General features: G+C 31.8%; 1 protein-coding gene across 2 annotated transcripts in view; it reads right to left on the bottom strand.

Annotated features, from left to right (window-relative positions):
* Positions 1–20794, bottom strand: part of LOC149483827 (putative E3 ubiquitin-protein ligase RNF144A) — a 95402-nt gene extending 74608 nt beyond the window's left edge. Inside the window, exons 1-3 of one of the 2 annotated variants that reach the window (XM_089701942.1) lie at positions 20706–20765; positions 20366–20583; positions 7829–7872 (exon numbers count right to left, since the gene is read on the bottom strand). The gene's annotated coding sequence lies outside the window, so the exon portion shown is untranslated. Of the gene's footprint in view, positions 1–7828; positions 7873–20365 lie in introns of both variants that reach the window. The other variant, XM_089701941.1, reaches the window with a different exon arrangement.
* Between the last annotated feature and the right edge of the window lie 1368 nt (positions 20795–22162).

The following is a 22162-nucleotide window of genomic DNA, read 5'->3' as shown; positions in this document are numbered from 1 at the left end:
AACTCGTCACGTTGCATTTATCCATTTCTCTTTTAAATAAGCCTCTTTTGGAAATCTATAAAATAAATTGGACAAATGAAAGCTAAGGAACAATAAAATAAAATTTAATATTTATAATGTTTGTCTTTTCTAAAGTATCGATACTGTCGATATGCGCCACAAGCATCACTAAACCGACATTCGTTTGTTTATTGCAATAATATTCTAGAAAGTCTTGTTTCCTGTTCAATCTATAATAGTACTAATTTCTTATGGGTTAAGGTTCATTTTGACTAGATATTTGTGTACAATTTTGACAAATTACGATAAGCGAAGTTATAACATAAAATATATGTAAAATAAATAAATATAAGACTTACCGATGGTATGAAATGCCTCCATTGCTGATATTATTTCGTCTGCTATCATTTTTGCACTCTTATACTGAACAACACGTCCTAATTAATGAATAAATATGGAAAAAAGGTTTGACAGCTGACAACCGACTCGAATATTTTTCTGCGCACAACTGAGAGCAAGTTAGGTGATCTTACCTTACTTGTGACACGTGGGTCACGCCCACATCACACTTCTATTTGTTTTTACTGTTCTGTGAACCAAACTATAAATTCATTCTTTTTATTGTTATTGTGAAATTGTTGTGACATGTCTTTTGATATTCGAAGATTTAATAGAAATAATACGGTGTAAATTCCACAATAATAAAATACTAAATGGATAACTAATAAATCTAAATAAATTCCCGCTCTTTTTGCCTCAAACTTATCGTATAAAATACTGGTATCTATATACGATTTTCATAATTAAGAGTTTAAGGGGCACATCATTCAATCGTTCATAAACTATTTCTTCTATAGCACATAACTCAGGTTCTCATTTCATTCTAATACGAGTTGTATGCACCTACACCCACACAAACGTATATATACACGTAACTAAATAATAATGCACACATGCAGAACATTTAATTCTATCCCACATTACAACGTGCTGTATCTACCTGCAGGAATTCGTATAATCTGACTTATCTTCAAAATACACAATTGATATGCAGCGATAAGAAACGGTATTCTTTATCATGCACGCCTTTCTAATTACCTATTATTACATCACATTTCTTTTAACTTCTCTCACAAATGTGACTCCTATATGAAGGATTGGATCGATGTTATGACTCAATCACGCCAGAACAGCAGAACGATTCAAGATTATAGTTTTGAGAGCATCTTTATCGTGACTTGAAATGACCATTGTTATTCTCCATGGATTACACGAGCAGAATTTCAGCTCAAGGTTGTGCATAATAATAATAAAACAAACCTTCATAGATAGTTTCCTTTGAATACCATACCTAATCTTCATCAACCAAATCCATTCCATTCCGCCTTACAAACCTCTGTGTGCAAATTCGGTAAGAAGAGAGATCGTACTTACTGGACACAATATATTAAGAAAGAAAGTTTCTCTCTGGAAAAAGATATATCGGTATTGCACAGCACAATAAAACCAAGTATGTGATGTTGCCATGGCCAAATTATTTACTTTTCTATCTCTACTATACCGCATAACACAAAACGAACGACGCATTCATTATACATACTTAATACAGCTAAATGAAACGTTAACAAAAAAGAATGTTGTGAAGCATAAACATTGCTAAACCAATTTCACACGCGGAGCGCGGCGCGTTCTCAAGGCGTACCTCATTGTTCACTATAGCTACGCTACGTGGTGAAACTGTCTTTCATTTCTGTTAGGTACTTATGTTGTCCTTAATTTCATTATTAATTATGTTCAAGTTATTCATTACTTTCGCGTTCTCTTAATAATAGTTTTTGAACGCAAACATTAGTAACTTAATCGAGATAACAAACACAGGCTGTTATGTATTAACTTAAATATGGAATTATAGGTTCAACCTAACGTACGCCGTTAGTACACCGACGCATTCGCGTGCGGCAGCGAAACAACGAAAAATCTGTCAGTAGTATGGCAGGTTTTCGCATATGATATGTCTCACTCTAGCACATAGATAGATGAAATAGTTGCGTCCTTGTCAGTATTGTTTCGCAAGGAACTGCGAAATGACCATTACACAGACGCATTGCGAAAAAGTTGCGAAAACATTGCTGTTTACTAAGGTTCTGCAGATATTTCGCTACGCAGTAGTTTCGCAGAGATTCGCTGCCGCACGCGAATGCGTCGGTGTACTAACGGCGGTAAGGTTATGTACTAGCGAATACAGCATTTGTGGAATTTAATCTAAGTCGTTTGGTATGTTTTAAAAGATCCTGATTATCGATATATTGTGAGTCTCCTTTCATGGCTAATTTCCTTTACAATTACAATCTATATTCAAGATCCACCATAAAACTCAACTTGCATAACATCCAACCTTCATACAAACAGCACTTCACCACATTTCCACCTAATATATTCACACCATCAAGTGGTGCTTAATAAACATTTTTCACTCAAGCGTTTCCAAGAAAACCACGTAGATTTTGAAGAACATGACATCATTAGAATCGCAAGCCGGCACGCTATTGTGTATTGTTTATTATTTGCACAGAAACCGACCACACAATACATGGGTTGTTCTTTGGCTAACGCTACGTAAGGCCAACGTGTTTGGATTTTTAATTTTCCACGATTTATTTAAGGTAGGTACGCTGTATCAATCAATCGAGATTCGCATCTGAACGTGAATAGTCATCTAACATGCATCTAACATACCTTCCTATGAAATAAACTACAATTTTTATGAATATGAACACAATAAATTGAGAAAATATCTTAATAGTAAATAATTTGGAAAATCCAAAAGTGCACGCCTCATAATTTTTTTTTAATAAATATTTATTAATTATTATTTTTGTTTATTTAATAACAATTAAACCACATCGAATCAGACCCTGAAAAATGAAAGGGTTCTATTCCTGAGCATACTCAAGCGTAAGAGAAAAAAAAAGACTCGATTAGTAAAGTATTTCGGTCGCTATCGTGTTAACAAGAAAAAGGATCCGCACATACAGACACACGGACGTCCAAGACAGAACTTTTTTAAACTGTTTTTTAACTAGTTTAAATAACAAAAATGACATCAAAAATATCATGAACGTTAAAAATAGTGTTTTTTCTTAATATGTGTGTGTATGTATTATCTTACAAGTGCAATGTATGATACATAAAGACATTTTAAGTTTGAAAAATCAGATGTTTTGCGCGAAGTGACAGTAGTACCCACCTCAACGCTTCGCTTATGAGGCGTGCAATAATTGCCGAAGATGAGGATAGTGTTCGTTCAAAAGGTAATTAATTCTACGTGATCACGAAAAATGTAGATTTTGTGCCTAAAATATTAAGATATTGATAGTCAGATTTGGGAATGCATATTGTTGAGAAATAATACCTATTATAAACTTAGTATGAACAATAAAATATTATTCTTGTACACGTATAGGTGAAAGTGTCTTTGTCGATCTGTGTACCGTGATGCAATGACACGAAATAGAGAAATATTTAATGATTCATGTATTTTTTGTACAGCTATAACGAAACCGCAAACTTAAATACATCGTAAATAATATAAATAACCCTCAAATACTTACTGATTATGATTATACCGTATTTAGAATAAACAAATCAAAGCACAGTACGCGGAGTGCATACCGATAATTGACAATACAAACAAACACTGAGTAGGTCACGATATAAATAAGGCATTGGATTCTCTTCCTGACGTGACTCATTGGCCCTTTATGTGTACAGTGTATTCAATGTGTAAGGGCAAGTATACACGATCAATGATAAACTGTGCAAAGGGTTCAGAAGCGGTCTTGAATTTGGAGCACTAACTATCACAACTTATATCGGTTTACTGTTGCTTTTACTTTTGTAAAAATGTAAAGATAAATTGAAATTACTGATGTTTATTTTATAGTTTGATCTTAACTCTTAAGTGTGATTATGTTTATAAACTGATCCGATTTTATTGGATCAAAAATATTATTTTCCAGTATCAACAAAATAACGTAGTAGCGGTACCTATTACAATTACAATCAATGCACAATAATATAATAATGGTTATAAAGCAATGCCTAATACATCTATACATCTATACAAATATTATAAAGAGGAAAGGTTTGGTTTTTTGTTTGTTTGTTTGTTTGTATGAATTGAATAGGCTCCGAAACTACTTGGCAGATTTGAAAAATTCTTTCACTGTAGGAAAGCTACATCATTTCTGAGTGACATAGGCTAGGTTTTATCCCGGAAATCCCACGGGAACGGGAACTATGCGGGTTTTTTTTTGAAAACGCGGGCGAAGCCGCAGGCGGAAAGCTAGTTACCTATAATCTTACAGGCATTCGAAAAGCTTGTTCCAATTTGGACATAAATCTAATTGGTGGTGACGCAAAAACTTCACTTGCGATGCAGCAACTACCACAGTTCCATTTGTAATGACCCAAATGAAACACATTTCATATCAACTAACCTTGAGTTCAAAATTACCGCCAGAAACAATCTATTTACGGTTGCGATTAAACAAACATGTACTCGAAGGACCACTGACCAAACCCGTTTATGCGAAAGCAGGACAAGTAGGATTTACTGTGTCGAAAATAACTCATCGAGTTATAACTACTAGCTTTCCACCCGCGGCTTTGCCCGCTTGGTCTTAAACCTTATAAGTTATATCGTAAAACCTTCCTCTTGCATCACTCTATCTGTTAAAAAAAACATCAAAATCTGATACCTCAGTTTAAAGATCTAAGCATACAGACGCACAGACGGCGGAAAGAGACTGTTGTATAATTTAAATAAGAGTAAAACATAGTTGGTTACATACAAATAGCAACATCAAAGTTTATGTTGGGTTGTTCATGTCAATTATAAAAACACAAATGAACGGATTTGCAACATGAGAGACCTTGATTCCATAAGACACTTTTAAAACTGGTATTTCACAGATCATCACGGACAATAGACTGGGGTAGAAGCCTTTGAAAATAATGAAAAGATAAAAAAAATCGCAGTCGGATGAAACCCATTAGAAAAGGAGGGGAATATGATAAAAATGTAAGGAAAAATAAATTACGGTCAATCCAAGTTCGGGAAGCGGGAGGGGGGAGCTTTTAAGAGAAAAAAATGGTTTCTCTCGATTTCCGACAAAACTACAAGTCCTATAGAAAAAAGTTCAATGGCAAAGTTGTAGGTAATTAAAAGTTCTACAACTTTTGTATTCACAATTTTTTCACATAACCTAAAAATTTAGGTGAAAAATTCAAAAAACCAAGATTTTGGTCTTTTATTTCTATCTACTTCAAAATTTATTTTTTTTCTACGAAATTTGGTGGAAACTTACTTTATTATGTCCCAAATACACTGTAATTTATTTGATTGAAAATATTTATTTTTTCGCCTTATTTTGAATTAATACCAAAAAAACAACCTAATTTTCAATCGAAAAGTCACCCGTCAAAATATCAGCTTTTTTCAAAAACTTGGGGTGCCTTTTATTCATTGAAATTTCTACTTTCATATGGTGTTAAAAAAAATAAACACCACTATAGTAAATGTTCTCAGGAAATGCATACAAACAGTGTGATAATGAGCTTTTACTAAATCAGGCACACTTCTTGAACTCTATATCTTCTCTTGTATCGGCTTTTCGGTAATATTTCAAAAGAAACATAATTATCTGTTCTAAGTTTAATATTTTACAGCATATTCAAAAGCAAAATGATGTCGATAAAAACATTTCAGGTAGTTCGAGAAGTGTGCCTGATTTAGTAAAAGCTAATTTTCAGACTGTTTGTATGCATTTCCTGAGAACATTTACTATGGTGGTGTTTATTTTTTTTACACCATATGAAAGTAGAGATTTCAATGAATAAAAGGCACCCCAAGTTTTTGAAAAAAGCTGATATTTTGACGGGTGACTTTTCGATTGAAAATTAGGTTGTTTTTTTGGTATTAATTCAAAATAAGGCGAAAAAATAAATATTTTCAATCAGATAAATTACAGTGTATTTGGGACATAATAAAGTAAGTTTCCACCAAATTTCGTAGAAAAAAAAATAAATTTTGAAGTAGATAGAAATAAAAGACCAAAAACTTGGTTTTTTGAATTTTTCACCTAAATTTTTAGGTTATGTGAAAAAATTGTGAATACAAAAGTTGTAGAACTTTTAATTACCTACAACTTTGCCATTGAACTTTTTTCTATAGGACTTGTAGTTTTGTCGGAAATCGAGAGAAACCATTTTTTTCTCTTAAAAGCTCCCCCCTCCCGCTTCCCGAACTCGGATTGACCGTAATTTATTTTTCCTTACATTTTTATCATATTCCCCTCCTTTTCTAATGGGTTTCATCCGACTGCGATTTTTTTTTGTTTCTAAAATTATCTACTCTAGTCTACAAAGCAAAACAATAGCTCCTCTTCTTATTAGAAACGAAAATATAGAATTACACAGGACACGTTTTTCGAATTCCCTTTGATATTGCTGGAAGTATTGTTTCGGCGTTACAAAAACCGACATATTATAGAGAAAAATCGAAATACCCTCCTTTCCAGAAGTGTTTTTCCATCTATTTCCAAGAGCTTTGCACTCCGCCGAATACAATGAGTACATTCGACATTCACGCGACCTTCTCGTGATAAACACTTATCAAATCTTTAGGCATGTACCACACAATGAGGTCCTTTGAAACTTTACGATTGTTTCTCGAGGAGCAGAAATAGTAAGCCGAGTCTTTGGTTTAAATTTGATCGAGTTTTACAAAGTGAAGAAAACAACGAAGATGGTTAAAGTTAATATGCTCAATTAGTTATATATTTTTGTTTTCCAAAACATTTTTACTAGAAGAATGAAGTTCTTCGCTTAAAAAGGGCTTCATCTAGACTTTAGGATGAAGATAACAGGAAACTGATTTTCCATATAACAATTATTATAAAATCAACAACACCATATGTAAACTACAGCACAGACGTCATCTCTTAAGCGTCACCCATGATTCATACAAATTTAATAACACATTGAATTGTTGATTCTGGGATTGAGACGGTCGCGCGGTGTTTGAGCTAAAAAATATGCAAGATATTTCCACGACCCATCGTGCGGAAAATGAAACCAGATATATTTAAGTGATACCTCCCCAAAATTCTTTATTTTTTGTCATAAGAATATAATATATATATATACCTATACGTTTGAAACGCGTCGGTTCGCCCGCTCGCGCGCCATTAACCTGATCTAGCGGAAGCGCGGAACTTAACATCGTATATTTACCTATTGACATAATCATAATATTTTTCTTTGTGTTCGTCCTTGTGGTATACGTGTTAATTCAAATAACACGCTCGTGGTATGTTTGCCTGTATAAATTAGCTGGATTAACGTGTTGAACACTCGTTAGTCGTTAGACTTTAATGTGACGTCATTACTTTAATAACAAGTATAATTTTCAAATCATTTTAATACGATTTTTAGTGTAATAGAAGATACATTTAAATTACAGCCGAACCCCCCGTATCGTTTAAATAAGACATAGAAACCCAGAAAATTGAATTCATATTTCATTTATTACGAAATTAAAAAGGCTTATAAATTTATAGGTATATTTATACAGACACTGGCTAACTGAATGAAAGAATTGTCTCCTATTTTCTTCGGCGATAACAATATCCCATAAATAATGAATTATTAAATGTGTCTTAATTAAGCAGGTATAGCCAAAAGCAAAACAAGGTTACCCAATTATATCGTTATATATAAAAGATAACAAATAATTAATTAATTAGACCATAATAAGGAAACGTACCATTATGAAGTTATATCCTGTTTAATCGGCGCTCCATCACGTATCTGAAATAAAAATAATTGTTACAAATATATATAAATACAAAATACAATTATTTTTACTTATCCTCTGTCTATGCTTACATATTATGTACTAATCTTAATACTATTATAAAGGCGAAAGTTTGTAAGTATGAATGTATGGATGTTTGTTACTCTTTCACGTAAAAACTACTGAACCGATTACAATGAAATTTAGCACACATATAGAGGGTAACTTGGATTAACACATAGGATAGTTTTTATCCCGGAAATCCCACGGGAACGGGAACTGTGCGGGTTTTTCTTTGAAAACGCGGGCGAAGCCGCGGGCGGAAAGCTAGTAAGGTACTAATCTGATAATGCTTATAAATACGAAAAAATAACTACGTCTGCAGCTAACTACGACATAAGATAGATTGAACTTACAAAACCAGATAGATTATACAAATACAATTTTAAGCGAAACCGCTATCATAAAGCTAGTTGTATCAAATTACTAAACACCAATCATTAATTTACGCACATTTGTTTGATGAGAGCAGTTTTGTATTAAATTAAAAATCAGAACTTATTTATCGTGATTATGTGTGATAATTTGTTAATCTTTAACTAGTGCCAATATATAAATCAACCAACAACCTACTGACTACATAATAGGTAATTATAATAGTAAAGAGGTCTTCAAAATTTCACGGTAACTATTCAGTTTCAATTGTATGCCATGTATGCGCCTCATGGGCATAGTAAAACAAAAATGACAATATCTCTATCCATCCAGGTTTAAATGTATGATGTTCGTATAATTTACCCTTTCAGATAAAACACTACGAACTTATGCAAACATTACCATGAAAGGCGTCTATTAAAAGGCTCGACAATCGCGAATAAATCAAGAAATCTATAACAGACAAGGTCAATGTCACCAGAACAACAAATACAAAAGGAAGTTAGGTTGGACCGCTCTAGTCTAGGCACTGATTTAGATTCCTAACAAAACCGGTCCTGCCAGCTTGCATGTCAATATTTTCATCTTGAACATTCTAGAATATTTTATTTGTACTTGTTTATGTTTGTTAGACATTCGTTCCTGTGTCTAGTAGAAGCTTGGAACGAGTGGCTATAAAATTGTTGTGATTAACATAAGAATTACCAGATTTACAGCCAGAGGTTGGAGAAGAATACATAAAATTTAGGACGTACGAATGATACTCTGCATTTAAGGTTTTTTTACAAGTTAACTTAAAACAAACATTAAACAGTAAACTGAACGTTATATCAAAGCGGGACACTGTAGTCCTATCCTACTAATATTATAAATGCGAAAGTTTGTGAGGATGTGTGTGTGTTTGTTACTCTTTCACGCAAATACTACTGAACCGATTACAGTGAAATTTAGTACACATATAGAGGGTAACTTGGATTAACACATAGGTTTTATCCCGGAAATCGCACGGGAACGGGAACTATGCGGGTTTTCCTTTGAAAACGCGGGCGAAGCCGCGGGCGGAAATCTAGTTATTTATAAATTCGACGTGTAAATTTACCTCTACAACACGTGCAAAGCAAAATAATTAATGAAATAGCAACAAGTTACCACATTGTTAAACCAAACCATCCCACATCCGAATCAATTAAAACTCCATAGTCAATGTTTTCTCATATAAAGCTAATGTTCCTTCAATGAACGGTCCATTAAATCTTTACTACTACATCAGTATTAGGACCTTTTATTACCGTTGTAACATAAACTCTATCTAATCCCTAATTAAAAGTACACGCAAGTTTGGTTTTACAAGGTTCCATAATTCTATCGATACTATATAGTGACGTCATTACTGTTTGATAATTTTAATAAGGATAGATAAAGACGGCAAAATATGGAATTATTAATTCAATGTTTTGCTGTAAAAAAGCCAGACTGATGAATGGGAGCAAGAAAGAAGGTATGGGTAATAAAGTATGCAACTGTGCAATGTATCGCGTCGTTAACTTCTATAAAATATGAGACGTACTGTACCTACATTGTAGATCAACAAAAAACTAAATATATATGTATTAAGTTTATATAATAATACAAGATTTGAAATCGCTATATCTTATATATAAAATTCTCGTGTCACAATGTTAGTCTGCAATCTGCATACTCCTCCGAAACGGGTGGACCGATTCTCATGAAATTTTCTGTGCATATCGGGTAAGTCTGAGAATCGGCCAACATCTATTTTTCATATGTACCACGGGCGAAGCCGGGGCGGACCGCTAGTAATTTATAAAGGTCTACCTCGCTAAAAACAAGCAAGTGCAAATAAAAAACAAAAGGTATATATTTATACAAGGATCCAAAACAAAGGCTCCTTAGTTCATTATTTTCAAGGCAGAACATATTATAAAGTGTTACTGAAAATCAAGCATTCGGAATTTCCGTGCGTCCGCTCCAAACCCAATCGCAAGGACCTAAAAATAAATAGTCATTTATCTGTTTCTTCCATTACCCAACTATACCCATCAAACTAGAATGTAGGACGTAATCGGAGAACTTTCTAATATCACTTTACAATAAAACATTGCTATAAAATTCGTACATAAAGGTGATGGAATGATCTCGAATGTTTATGAGCAATGTTGACCGATAATGTTTTTACGTTTGACCCATATAGTAGTGAAACATTTTGTCGTAATCATGTAGGTTTACAACCGATACTCGATGCTTTTGATTTTATCTCATCTACATATTTTAAAACACTTTGAAATACACGTGTATAATAAATACACAACATTGCTAGGCTAGTTTTAGACGAACAACCGTAAATTTGTTTTATCATGACTTGAATATTACTTTTATAACTGAATAAAGAGGATTAAGTCTATATTCTTCTTATTAGAAATCCATAAAACATCTGTAGGTACAATTAATAAGCTGCAAAAATATACTTGCAGGCTGCAGCATCGAATCATATCGAATGTTTTTTTAGTGGTTACAAAAAACTTTAACTTTTTCCTTCAAGATTTTTAGTGGTTACCTACGTTAAAATGAAAAACTATAATAACTTAATCTATTTTAATAATTTTTTCACTAGTAGACATCTACAAAATATATCATTCAGGAAAACAACCAAAGACAAACAAAAACCCAGGAAGGATTTTTCTTTAACAATGTCGTAGGTACAATGTTTTTACTACGTTCGTTCCGCAAGACAAGGAAGGCATAAAACTGGATTCGCACTTATTTGCCTCATTTTAACTTCGTATCAGTTCCAAAATTCAAATTAGGCGATAAATTTCGTATAAAATTTATATGAAATTTTTCATCTGTGTGGGCGCGTCTACCCCATTGACCTATAGAAGGAAAGGTTCTAGAAAACAATACATTCTTCTTTTATCTTTTTAAAAAATATGTAAATACTGAAGGTACTAGGAACGTTTAAGGTACTTACCAGGAAAAATATTATTTTCTTTTATTTGTCGTTATTAATTGTATATTTGTTTACTACTTTCCTACGAATTATTTAGTTTGTAATTATTAAATTGAAAGCTCTACATCACTTATTTCTTTGTTTTTTTTTCCCTTTCAATTGAGTTAAAAGTAAATAGTTAATAGGAGTATAGTACAGTCATAGTATTACAATATATTTGTACAGTTATCAGCTTAGTACTTAGGTTGGCTATAATTATACAAAGGTAAAGAATATAAAAATTGTTTTGGTAAAAATCGTTATCAGTATTGATATTTTTCGCGTTCGGATAATATAGTTACAAATATTTATTGATAACTGAAATGTTTTGTAAATATTAATTAGGTAAGTAAGTATGTAATTTTGTATATTGCATACAGATATTATATATTGTATTCTATCTATCTTTTGTCTGCATCCAATCTAATATTTTTTAATTTTTAATGGCAAGCATTAGGTATATTTTTGAGTATATTTTATATGAGTTTGAGTACAACCAACATCTTTTCATTCGTTATTATGTTACAATGTCGAAATTACTTCATAACTAATATAACTATATGTTTATGACAAGTTATATAAACCTTCTTGTCAATGGTTCTATCAGATAGAGTACTCTACATATTATAGCAACGTAGTTATAAATATATAAATTAAATATTTTATCGATCATATTCGCCTCAAAAAAACCCAGTACATAAATAGCTAGATAATTATCATATTGTGCAGCGACTTCGCGAGTTAGCATTATAATAACGAGACCAAGAGAAACAATACCAAGGTTACGTTATCAGAACATCATATCAGACGGATCACATGTTTCATATCTTATCTGTGGTGAAATTCATACTTTTACATCGTTGTTTACGTTGCATTGAAGTGAATGTTCACCAGATTTAAATGCAGTTTTTGATAAACGATTTCTAGAGTAGGTACTGGATCGTTCTTATGCCTATTAAATTAATGTATGAAGTTTTACAAATCCTTACTAATGTTCTAAATGACACGAAGTGTGTTTGTTTGTCTTTCTATCACGTCTCGTGGTTTTATGATATCTCTTTGAGCATTTCCCTTAAAAATGCGGGCGAAGCCGCCGGGCCGTAAGCCGGTAATTATTAATATTTGGCTGTTTTATTTTTTTAAAACGACGAGGAAGATAAATTTATTTCTCCACCGTACTTAATCTTCTATTCATTTGACTGTATGGTTGGGGAAGTAGACTTTACTAAAACTTTTAAATTTAGAAATTCTAATGAAGTTTTTTTTTGTGTTATACCTATAATGACCGACGCGACGACCGAATCATTCACTTTTACTATAGTAATATCTATACTTAGTAATATTATGTAGGGTACATACTGATTGTAGGAAAACTTCAACAATACAGGATTAGTGCTGCTACATTTTACAAGAAATAGAGCGAGAAGACTATTTTTAATTTTATAACAAGAAGGTATTTCTTAAAACTTCAACACTAAGCATGTTCAAGTTGTAGACATAATAAAACAAGTGTTAATTTCCACATTCAATAGTTAAACTTTTCGTTAGTTTTAAAGAATCGTTAGTTTAATTTACCTCTATAAATGGACTACCTGACACTGAAATAATTTTTTAAATCGAACCGAAGTTTTCAGCTTTGAAATAATAGTCGATCGGTAAGTCTAGTACATATTATTATGTAGAAGTCAAACATACAATGAAAGCAAAGGAGCTGATACGAATCGGATGTCGGTCACAGTCGGCCGGCGAAAGTTCGCAGGGGCGAAAGTAACGGAACGAGTTGTTCCTCCCTTGCCTTAGATCCTGCGGTCTTGCTTGTTATTGACGAAACATATACATATAAAAATATAGAAATATGTAACTATATAAAATATCTTCTAAAAGTTTATTTGTAATGTATAATTTGTATAACTACTTCTGTAGGTACAGACAAAAAAGGTGTTATGTAGACTGTAGTGCTACAAAATAGCGTGTATCAATATATTTCTTATATTTATTTCTGATCTACTACCATGGACTAATAGAATATATTCTATTAGTCCATGTCTACTACTAAAAAATATAGATTTAATGAAAAAAAAATGCCCTCCTTGCTAACACTGCCTCAGACTGAGTAAGTATTTTTATAATTGTGTACAAGTGCAAAATGTCCAAACGAACAAATTCAAGTCAATACAGCCATTCATGCCTGATAAGTGGTGTAACACAACTTTCTTTGATAAATATCTAATATAAAGATTTGATAAAAACCTGCCTCCATTTGTTGTACAAACAAAGCTGGGAATAAAGACAATGAATTCACTTGAATTTATTACAAAAACTAGCGGCCCGCCCCAGCTTCGCCCGTGGTACATATTTCGCAACAAAAGGTAGCCTATGTTCTTTCTCAGGGTCTAAAGATTATCTGGGCCAAATTTCATCAAGGTCCAGTAGTTTATGCGTGAAAACCATACATACATACATACATACAAACCTTTCCTCTTTATAATATTAGTATAGACTATAGATACAGCATATCTAAATGACACATCTTCAATCATCTTGATAAAGTCTGAGGCACAAGTACAAGATTTAGTGAAGGATAAATGACTATCAATAAGCAACCACTACCGAAGAATCGTTCCAGTATTTTATAGTTCTAAAATTAACTCCACAGTTCTCCTGATCTACCTTCATAATATGTATCCACTACTTAAAATTTTAAGTATAGTATTAAGTTATTCTTTTTTTATAAAATCATTGAAAAAATTTTTGTACTCAATCACACACTCACACATCTCTCACAATTACCCACAAAGTATTATAATATATGAATCACAACCAAACAGTACGACCTCTCGAGTCATAATACCATTCCAAACAAAACACTTTAAATTCATTAATTACCGTCAAATTATTTACAATATATCTGCTGTAAAACACATATCTCTTAAACCCAAGGTGCTTAGTTGCTATATAAAAGCTATCACGAATTATCTAAAACAAAAACTGTATACTTCAACTGGTTATGGATAACTATTTACAAACAATAAATGACATCGACAAAACTAATATAACACTTTCGGTCAAATGCGATATGCATGAATTAGAAAATCATTTTCAAATTAATAAAAAGGACGTGACAATAATTTCACAAAATATTCGAAGTATTTATTCTAATTTCGACGATTTACTAGTTAACCTATCTAATCTCAATTTTAATGCTGATATTTTGGTATTGACTGAATGCCGCTTAAATATTCACAAGAACATTCCACAACTAAATCAGTACACCTGTTTCGAATCCACTAATCACCTTAATCAAAATGACGGAGTCGTGGTCTATGTTAAAGACAATCTTAAGCCTATCATCCAGGAAATTAAATTAATTCATGCATCATGTATCCAAATCAACATTTTAAATAGTTACTACTATTTTAGGTATATATCGATCACCCTCCAAAACAAATGCATCTGATTTCATAAACTCATTAGACTCTTACTTAGACACGATTACATCTGAGAATATAATTATAACTGGAGACATAAATATAAATTTGATATCCAAGCAAAATGAAATCTCATATGATACTAATAATAGGGAAAAATATTTGAATATGCTTGCAATGCATGGTATAGTACCTGGTCATAATCTCCCGACTAGAGAAAATAGTTGCTTGGATCACTTTATGATTAAGTTTAATAACAAGAAGTACACTGCTAACATTGCTATTTTTACAACTACTATAACCGACCACTGTTGTACATTTCTAGCACTACGTTCCTTAAAATCAAATAATTATAATAATAAGTCTAATCGAGCAACTTTCGAGTTTACTGATTACGATACGGCATATACAAAATTATTAGAAAAAAATCTATCTGTACTTTTGTTAAGCGAAAATCCGGACATTATTATAGAAAAACTAACTACGCAGATAAGGCATTCACTGACTGAGAGTAAAATAATTAAACATGTACCAAGATCAAAGCGCTGCATCAAACCCTGGATAACACCTGGAATTCTGCGATGTATTAAGAACAGAAATAAATTGCAAGCTAAATCAAAATCGGCTCCTTATGATGAAATTTTAAAAATTTCGTATATTAGATATCGCAATTTCTGTAACAAGTTAATTAAAAAACTAAAACGTAAATATGACATAAAACAGCTGTCTCTGAACAAAAATAATCCTAAAGCACTTTGGAACACAATAAAAAATATAACTTACATTAAAAATAATAAATCTACTAACGATCACTTACTTAAAATTAAACCAACCGCAAATGAAGCAGTCGAATACATCAATGACTATTTTGCGACCATAGGAAAAAATCTAGCAAACAATATAATTAATAATGAGCCACAGATTATGCTACATAACAATAGCCCCGTTCAAAATCGTCACTCGTCTTCCTTTGTACTATTAGATACAAACCCAGCGGAAGTTGAGAGTATCATCTCGAGATTAAAGTCGGAGAGTGCGCCTGGTTGGGACAATATTCCAACAAAATTTCTAAAAATTTCCAAAAATATAATTTCACCTATAATTAGTCATCTTGCAAACCTTTGTTTTAAAACTGGCTCATTTCCCGACATGCTCAAAAGATCTTTAGTAACACCTATTTATAAGGGTGGTGCGAGAGACGATGTCAACAATTATAGGCCCATTTCTGTTTTATCTGCAATCTCAAAAGTAATTGAAAAATTAATAAACACTCGTCTAATAAATTATCTCACTAAATTCAAACTTTTATCACCTAGACAATTTGGTTTCAGGAAAGGGGTCTCAACCGAAAATGCCATTGATTCACTTACAACATTAGTCTCTAAACAACTTGATCATGGTAAAAAGTGTTTATCTGTCTTTTTAGACCTTAAAAAGGCATTTGATACCGTCTCTTTACCCACCCTTATAAACAAACTTCAAAATATAGGTATCAGAGGGACTCCACTTAAACTTTTTAAGAGCTACCTACTAGGCCGTAGCCAAAGTGTTAAAATTCAAAATCTAACAAGTAATTATTCAGACATAACATTTGGAGTTCCACAAGGAAGCGTATTGGGTCCAACGCTGTTTTTAATTTATATTGATAGTTTATTAAATCTAAATATTGAAGGAGGTCAAGTCTTCTCATATGCTGACGACACTGCCATAGTTTTTACAGGTTCATGTTGGGAGACAGTTTTTAATTCTGCTGAAAAAGGACTTTTGGTAGTAGCCAAATGGTTAAAAACAAATCTCTTGACATTGAATGTTAAAAAGACCAATTACGTATGTTTTTCATTAAATAAGAGATCTCAACCAAAAAGTAGCCTAACTTTAAAAATACACCAGGAATGTACAGGAAACTCAACGAGCTGCAAATGCGATATCCTTGAGCGATTACGTTCCGTTAAGTATCTGGGAGTCGTTATCGACGACAGGCTTTCGTGGCATGATCAAATTGATTTTGTTAACGGAAGGCTCCGCAAACTTATATGGGTTTTTAAATTACTGCGTGATGTGGCTACAGTAAAACTATTAAATCAAGTATATTTTGCTCTGGCTCAATCTATACTCACCTATTGTATTTCAATATGGGGTGGTGCCAATAAATCTAAAATAATATCTGTTGAGAGGGGCCAGCGATGCTTATTGAAGGTCATGTTCCATAAACCAACTAGATTTCCTACAGAAGATTTATATAAACATTGCGGTCTCTTGTCTGTTAGAAAATTGTATATTTTAAACTCTGTCTTAAAAACTCACAAAAATTTGCTATTTAATCCTTCGCTAGATTTTGATAGAAGAACTGATATTATTAAAATTCCGCATACTAAAACATCCTTTGCTAAATCACAATTCACTGCTCAATCTTCAAACTTGTACAATAAAATAAATAAAAAATTAAATGTAGGTAAATTGCTTAATAAAAAATGTAAAAAAGTATTAACGGAATGGTTGAAACCTTTAAGCTACTCAGATACCGAAGCTTTGCTCCAATATAAAAAATAAACGTGCTGTCACACACACACACACACACACACACACACACACACACACACACACACACACACACGTACACATACATACACACACAGAGATTTTATTGAATTCTTTCTTTTCTTTTATGTTTTTGCATTGTATTCATTCATATTGTATTATTTCTGTTTCTGTAATCTAGTGTTAAGGAAGAGCGGAACCTGACACAAGCATTTTATTTGCTTACTAGGAGTGTTCCAATCACAAATTTGTTTAAGACGAATGTAAAGGAAACGAAATAAATAATTTTGAATTTTTTGAATTTTTTGAATTTTTTGAATCTCAAGAGTTATTCATATACTTTGTATTGAAAGTTAAATGCTTCCCACAGTAACAGAAATTTCATTTATTTCATTGTCGCTCATATCAAAGCCATTTTAGTTTATAATATGTTGGTGTTAAAAACAATTATACTTAATTGCGCTGACCTGCTGAAGATTTTTAAATATATCAGATAGAGATAATACACAACATAAGGATAACAATTTACTTAAAATGAATGATTGAATTTTAATATGAAATGCAATGCAAGAAATACCCTAAAGGAAAAATCCCAAATTAAAAAATAATGTTTGTAGTTTTTATATTCAAGCAACAACTTTTAAATACACAATGCTAACTAAAATCTCAGGTTATATCTTATTATATCTAGCAAAAAAATGGAGTTCATGAATCATGAAATGAAAGTAAGAATATGAAAATAGTGTTTAGGTAAGAATATAAATATAAATAACATTAACTTGACTGCAACAGAAGGAAGTTTCTGTTTAGCAAGTGTATATGTGTGTACAATTTGTACATTGTACATGTATACAGTATATGTTGTGGCCATATCATAGATTTTCCCACTTCATGAAATGCTTGATAATTTCATGAAATTATCGAGATGGCTACGACAAATATGTAGATAATATTATGTTGGCATGCCCTGGAGCTGAAAAGGCTTGTTGTATTTTTATACTAGTGAAAATAGATTTGTTCTAGTCGGGTTGGAATAAATTGGATACATTGAAGTATAATAAAATAGTCTGTTGTTTGTGTAAACTGCGGGTGATAACTATGACTGAACTAACCAAAACCTTATTGGATACCATTCACTAAAGCTAAATGTAAAATTGCGGAATTTCAGACCTGTGATAAATTAAAATCGATTCAGCTATGCTGAAAAGTTTTAAGCTATTTTGATCCAAGGTTAAAAAACGCTATTTTTATACCCCTGTTAATGGGCTGACGGCTAGTTTTTCTATACTATCAATAGCCGCTAAATGTATGTCCGCTTATCTATTTTCATTTTAATAATATAATTGTTGCCGTTTCCTTTTGTGACTCACATAATTGTTAAAATAAGACCAATTATAACATTGTATGACTCAAGTATATAGAAGGTAGTTAATCAAAATTACTTAATTATAAAATCCATTTTGAAAACAAATCAAAACTATTTTGATGTTTTAACTTAAAAAGCTTATTTTTATTACTTGTTAATGACTGTTGGAAAACTAGCTTTCTTGTGTTCTGAACATTTTGAAATGATTAAGAGAAAGTTAACAAATTCAATAAAATGAAGGCTTTCGTAAATAAAGAAGTTTTATAAGTCTATTTTTATTGTCCTATGCATATTGCAGAATAACAGGATTGCATTTGTAATAATATTATAATGTTTTGTAATAATAATATATTGTTAGAATTTTCTAAGTTGTAGAAAAGTAAACTTGCAATTTTGTGTTTTGTTTTTGAAAAGCAGTGAGAATTATTAATAACAACATTTTGCAATTACTATCTAATCTATTAATTTAAAACACTGAAATTTGTGTGAGAAACAGTTGTATCTGTTTATTTAATAATTTTAACTTGAATTCAAAGAATGTTTATGGAAAATTTCAATTTTAAGTATAATCTTAAATCTCAATATATCTTTGGAATAAATTAAGTATAAGGATGGATGTTATCACTTTTATGCAGTATATTGATAACTTATATTTTGTGATAGTGATATAACAAAAAAAACAAAGTTTCTGCAGTCTATGCAATGTTTACATACAATAGTTGTTATGCTATTGTGAAAAACTGAGACAGAATGTGCCGTTAGTGGACAGGTAATTTATTTTATATACAGTAGAACTCCAATTATCCGAATTAATTGGGACAGGGACCCATTCGGATAATCAAATATTCGGATAATCGGATTTTAAAAAAAAATTGCCATTGGAGAGAATAAAAGCTACGTTTTGATATTGCACTGTTTTTTTATTGAATTAAATGAAAGAAACATGAAATTTTCGCATGTTTTAAATATTTTTGCAATCATTTTTCTTATTTTCTCTAGTGACAACACATCTTTATCATCATCATCCTCTCCATATTCTTGTTAGGGGAAGAATAATAGCACACTTAGACTTTTTTGTGATTCGGATAATCAGCGATTCGGATATTCGGAGTTCGGATAATTGGAGTTCTACTGTAATAACCTACTCCTTACCTTACCTATCCTTTCCTGGCCAAGTTAAAGTCTAAATTATCTATGAATACTTGTTAAACTATGAAATATATAGCTATTTTCTAATATTGATACATAAAAATTAAAACCTTGGTAACCCATTGAACAAACTAAATATATAAAATGATCATCAATATTTATGATTATTAAAAGAAATAAAGCAAAATGCGTTATCAATTTCTTAGTACCTACATTGATAGTCTAAATGACCTCTAAAGTATAGTTGGTTGCACAATGGCATATTTTTAACACTAAATAAAAAAATATATAGGTGTATATATTAAATGAAATTATAAATGTATGATTGGTGGTATCAAGATATGGAGAGGGTAATTTATGGCGTATCTCAGTTTTCAATAAAATAATGACAACAAATCGAATTAAAATTTCTAATTAACTCGTATTTCTTGTTTCAAAAAGCCGTTTTCTATTACACGAGTCAGTAATCTCTATCATGTCTACAGGACTGGTTAAAATATAATATTCTTTATATTCATGCCTATGTAAAGGCTAAAGATAAGGTGTTAGGTATTGAAAGAAATCTAATGTACTTGTAAACATACCTTTAGGCAATCATTGCCAACATGAAAGTTTTGCACGTACATAGTTATACGTAAATCACTGAAACACTATTAATAAACACTATTTCTTTGTCACAATCTACACGATATACACTTATTTTAGCCTGACCTGAACAAAACTAAGAAAATTCCACACCGATGTTATTCACAAGAACACAAATACTGCTCCGTGGTTACTACTTGCGAAACGATATGTCAATCTACGTCAAATAATTTAGAATTTATTATCATAAAACAATATTCACAACGTGCAACGTATGCACAGTTATAACACTATTAGGTGCCAACAGCGTACTTTATAACTTTTACTTTGTATTGTCACCTTTTCGATTTTATCAATCTGTAAATAAAAGTAGTATGCAATTCGACACACTACTGCGTTACGACCTATCGACAACTGGCTAATTTTTACAACTTGTACGAATATCACCACAGAATATCACGAACAAGTAGATAATACAGAGCATTTACGACAAAACAGACTATACTAAACTTTTGACAGTTTTAAGTTTTTGACAAATTATTTTATATTTTATTTAATCTTTCGTGCTCCTATTACTAATAAAAAATCAAAGAAATTTTTAAAGGGCACTTTTTACAAAACATCTTTTTTCTTTCATCAATTAAAATTAATGACAATACATAGCGAATTTGTTAAATTGCAGTTAGCAACACCTACACACCAGGAACTGCCAGGAACAATCTGTGTGTGTTTTTTATCCCTTTCACACCCACTTGCCAAGTTAGGTGTGAAAGGGATAAAAAAGCATACACATTCAAGGTCATATTTTCTTGTAATGTTCATACTGAAATCTCCAGTGTATAAGATATAAGCTTCTTGGTGGGAACAATAATACATGTTGCCAAAAACCTCCGAGCCAGAAACATAAAAATTTAATTCTTTTATTTTTATTTTAATTCTTAATTTAAGTATTTTATATTTAATAATCACCTTGCCTTTCAAATATCTGCGGAAGGATTTAGGAATACCCCACCATATAAGTTACTGGATAGGATTAAAAAAGAAATTATGTTCAAGGTGACGGCAACGGGCAGACCACTCTCTCAACCAATCTTTTCTTTGTTTTTATACATAATTTTTCATTTGCTCTAATAACAGAATATATTTACTACCTGTAGTATTGCTCCTTTTTGATATTAATAGCAGTGCACATTTAAATGTATATCATATCTCACCAAATCTGAGAGACAATAAAACATATCAATTAATCTATACTAATATTAGGTACTAGCGGTCCGCCCCGGCTTCGCCCGTGGTACATAATATTTACGTTTTCTCTACATAAGAACCATCCTCGTACTTCAAGGAATATAATAAAAAAAGAATTATCGAAATCGGTTCAGCCGTTCTCGAGTTATGCGCTTACCAACACATTTTGCGATTCATTTTTATATATAAGATAAAGCTGAAGAATGTTTAAGGTTTTTTTGTTTGAACGCGCTAATCTCAGGAAATACTGGTCCGATTTGAAAATTTCTTTCGGTGTTAGATAGCCCATTTATCGAGGAAGGCTTATAGGCTATATATCATTACGCTAAGGCCAACAGGAGCGGAGCAATGCGGGTGAAACCGCGGAGCACAGCTAGTGTAATATAAATTCATTAATTTTTTATCGAGTGTTGCCGTGTATCGAAATTAATTACATTTTCCAACATTTATAAAACAGGTAAATAGATATAGAGTTATATTGGGACTCTATTGTAAAAAAAAATATCTATATATATAATAAAACTAAGTCGATAAAATGTGCGTGCCGA

This window comes from Colias philodice, chromosome 12 (genome assembly GCF_061535455.1).
Source record: "Colias philodice isolate Cphi_HAF_F1 chromosome 12, ilColPhil1 Martin Lab GWU primary, whole genome shotgun sequence".
NCBI lineage: Eukaryota > Metazoa > Arthropoda > Insecta > Lepidoptera > Pieridae > Colias > Colias philodice.
The sequence above is the reverse complement of the archived record's forward strand: the minus strand, read 5'-3'. Positions and strand labels throughout refer to the sequence as shown.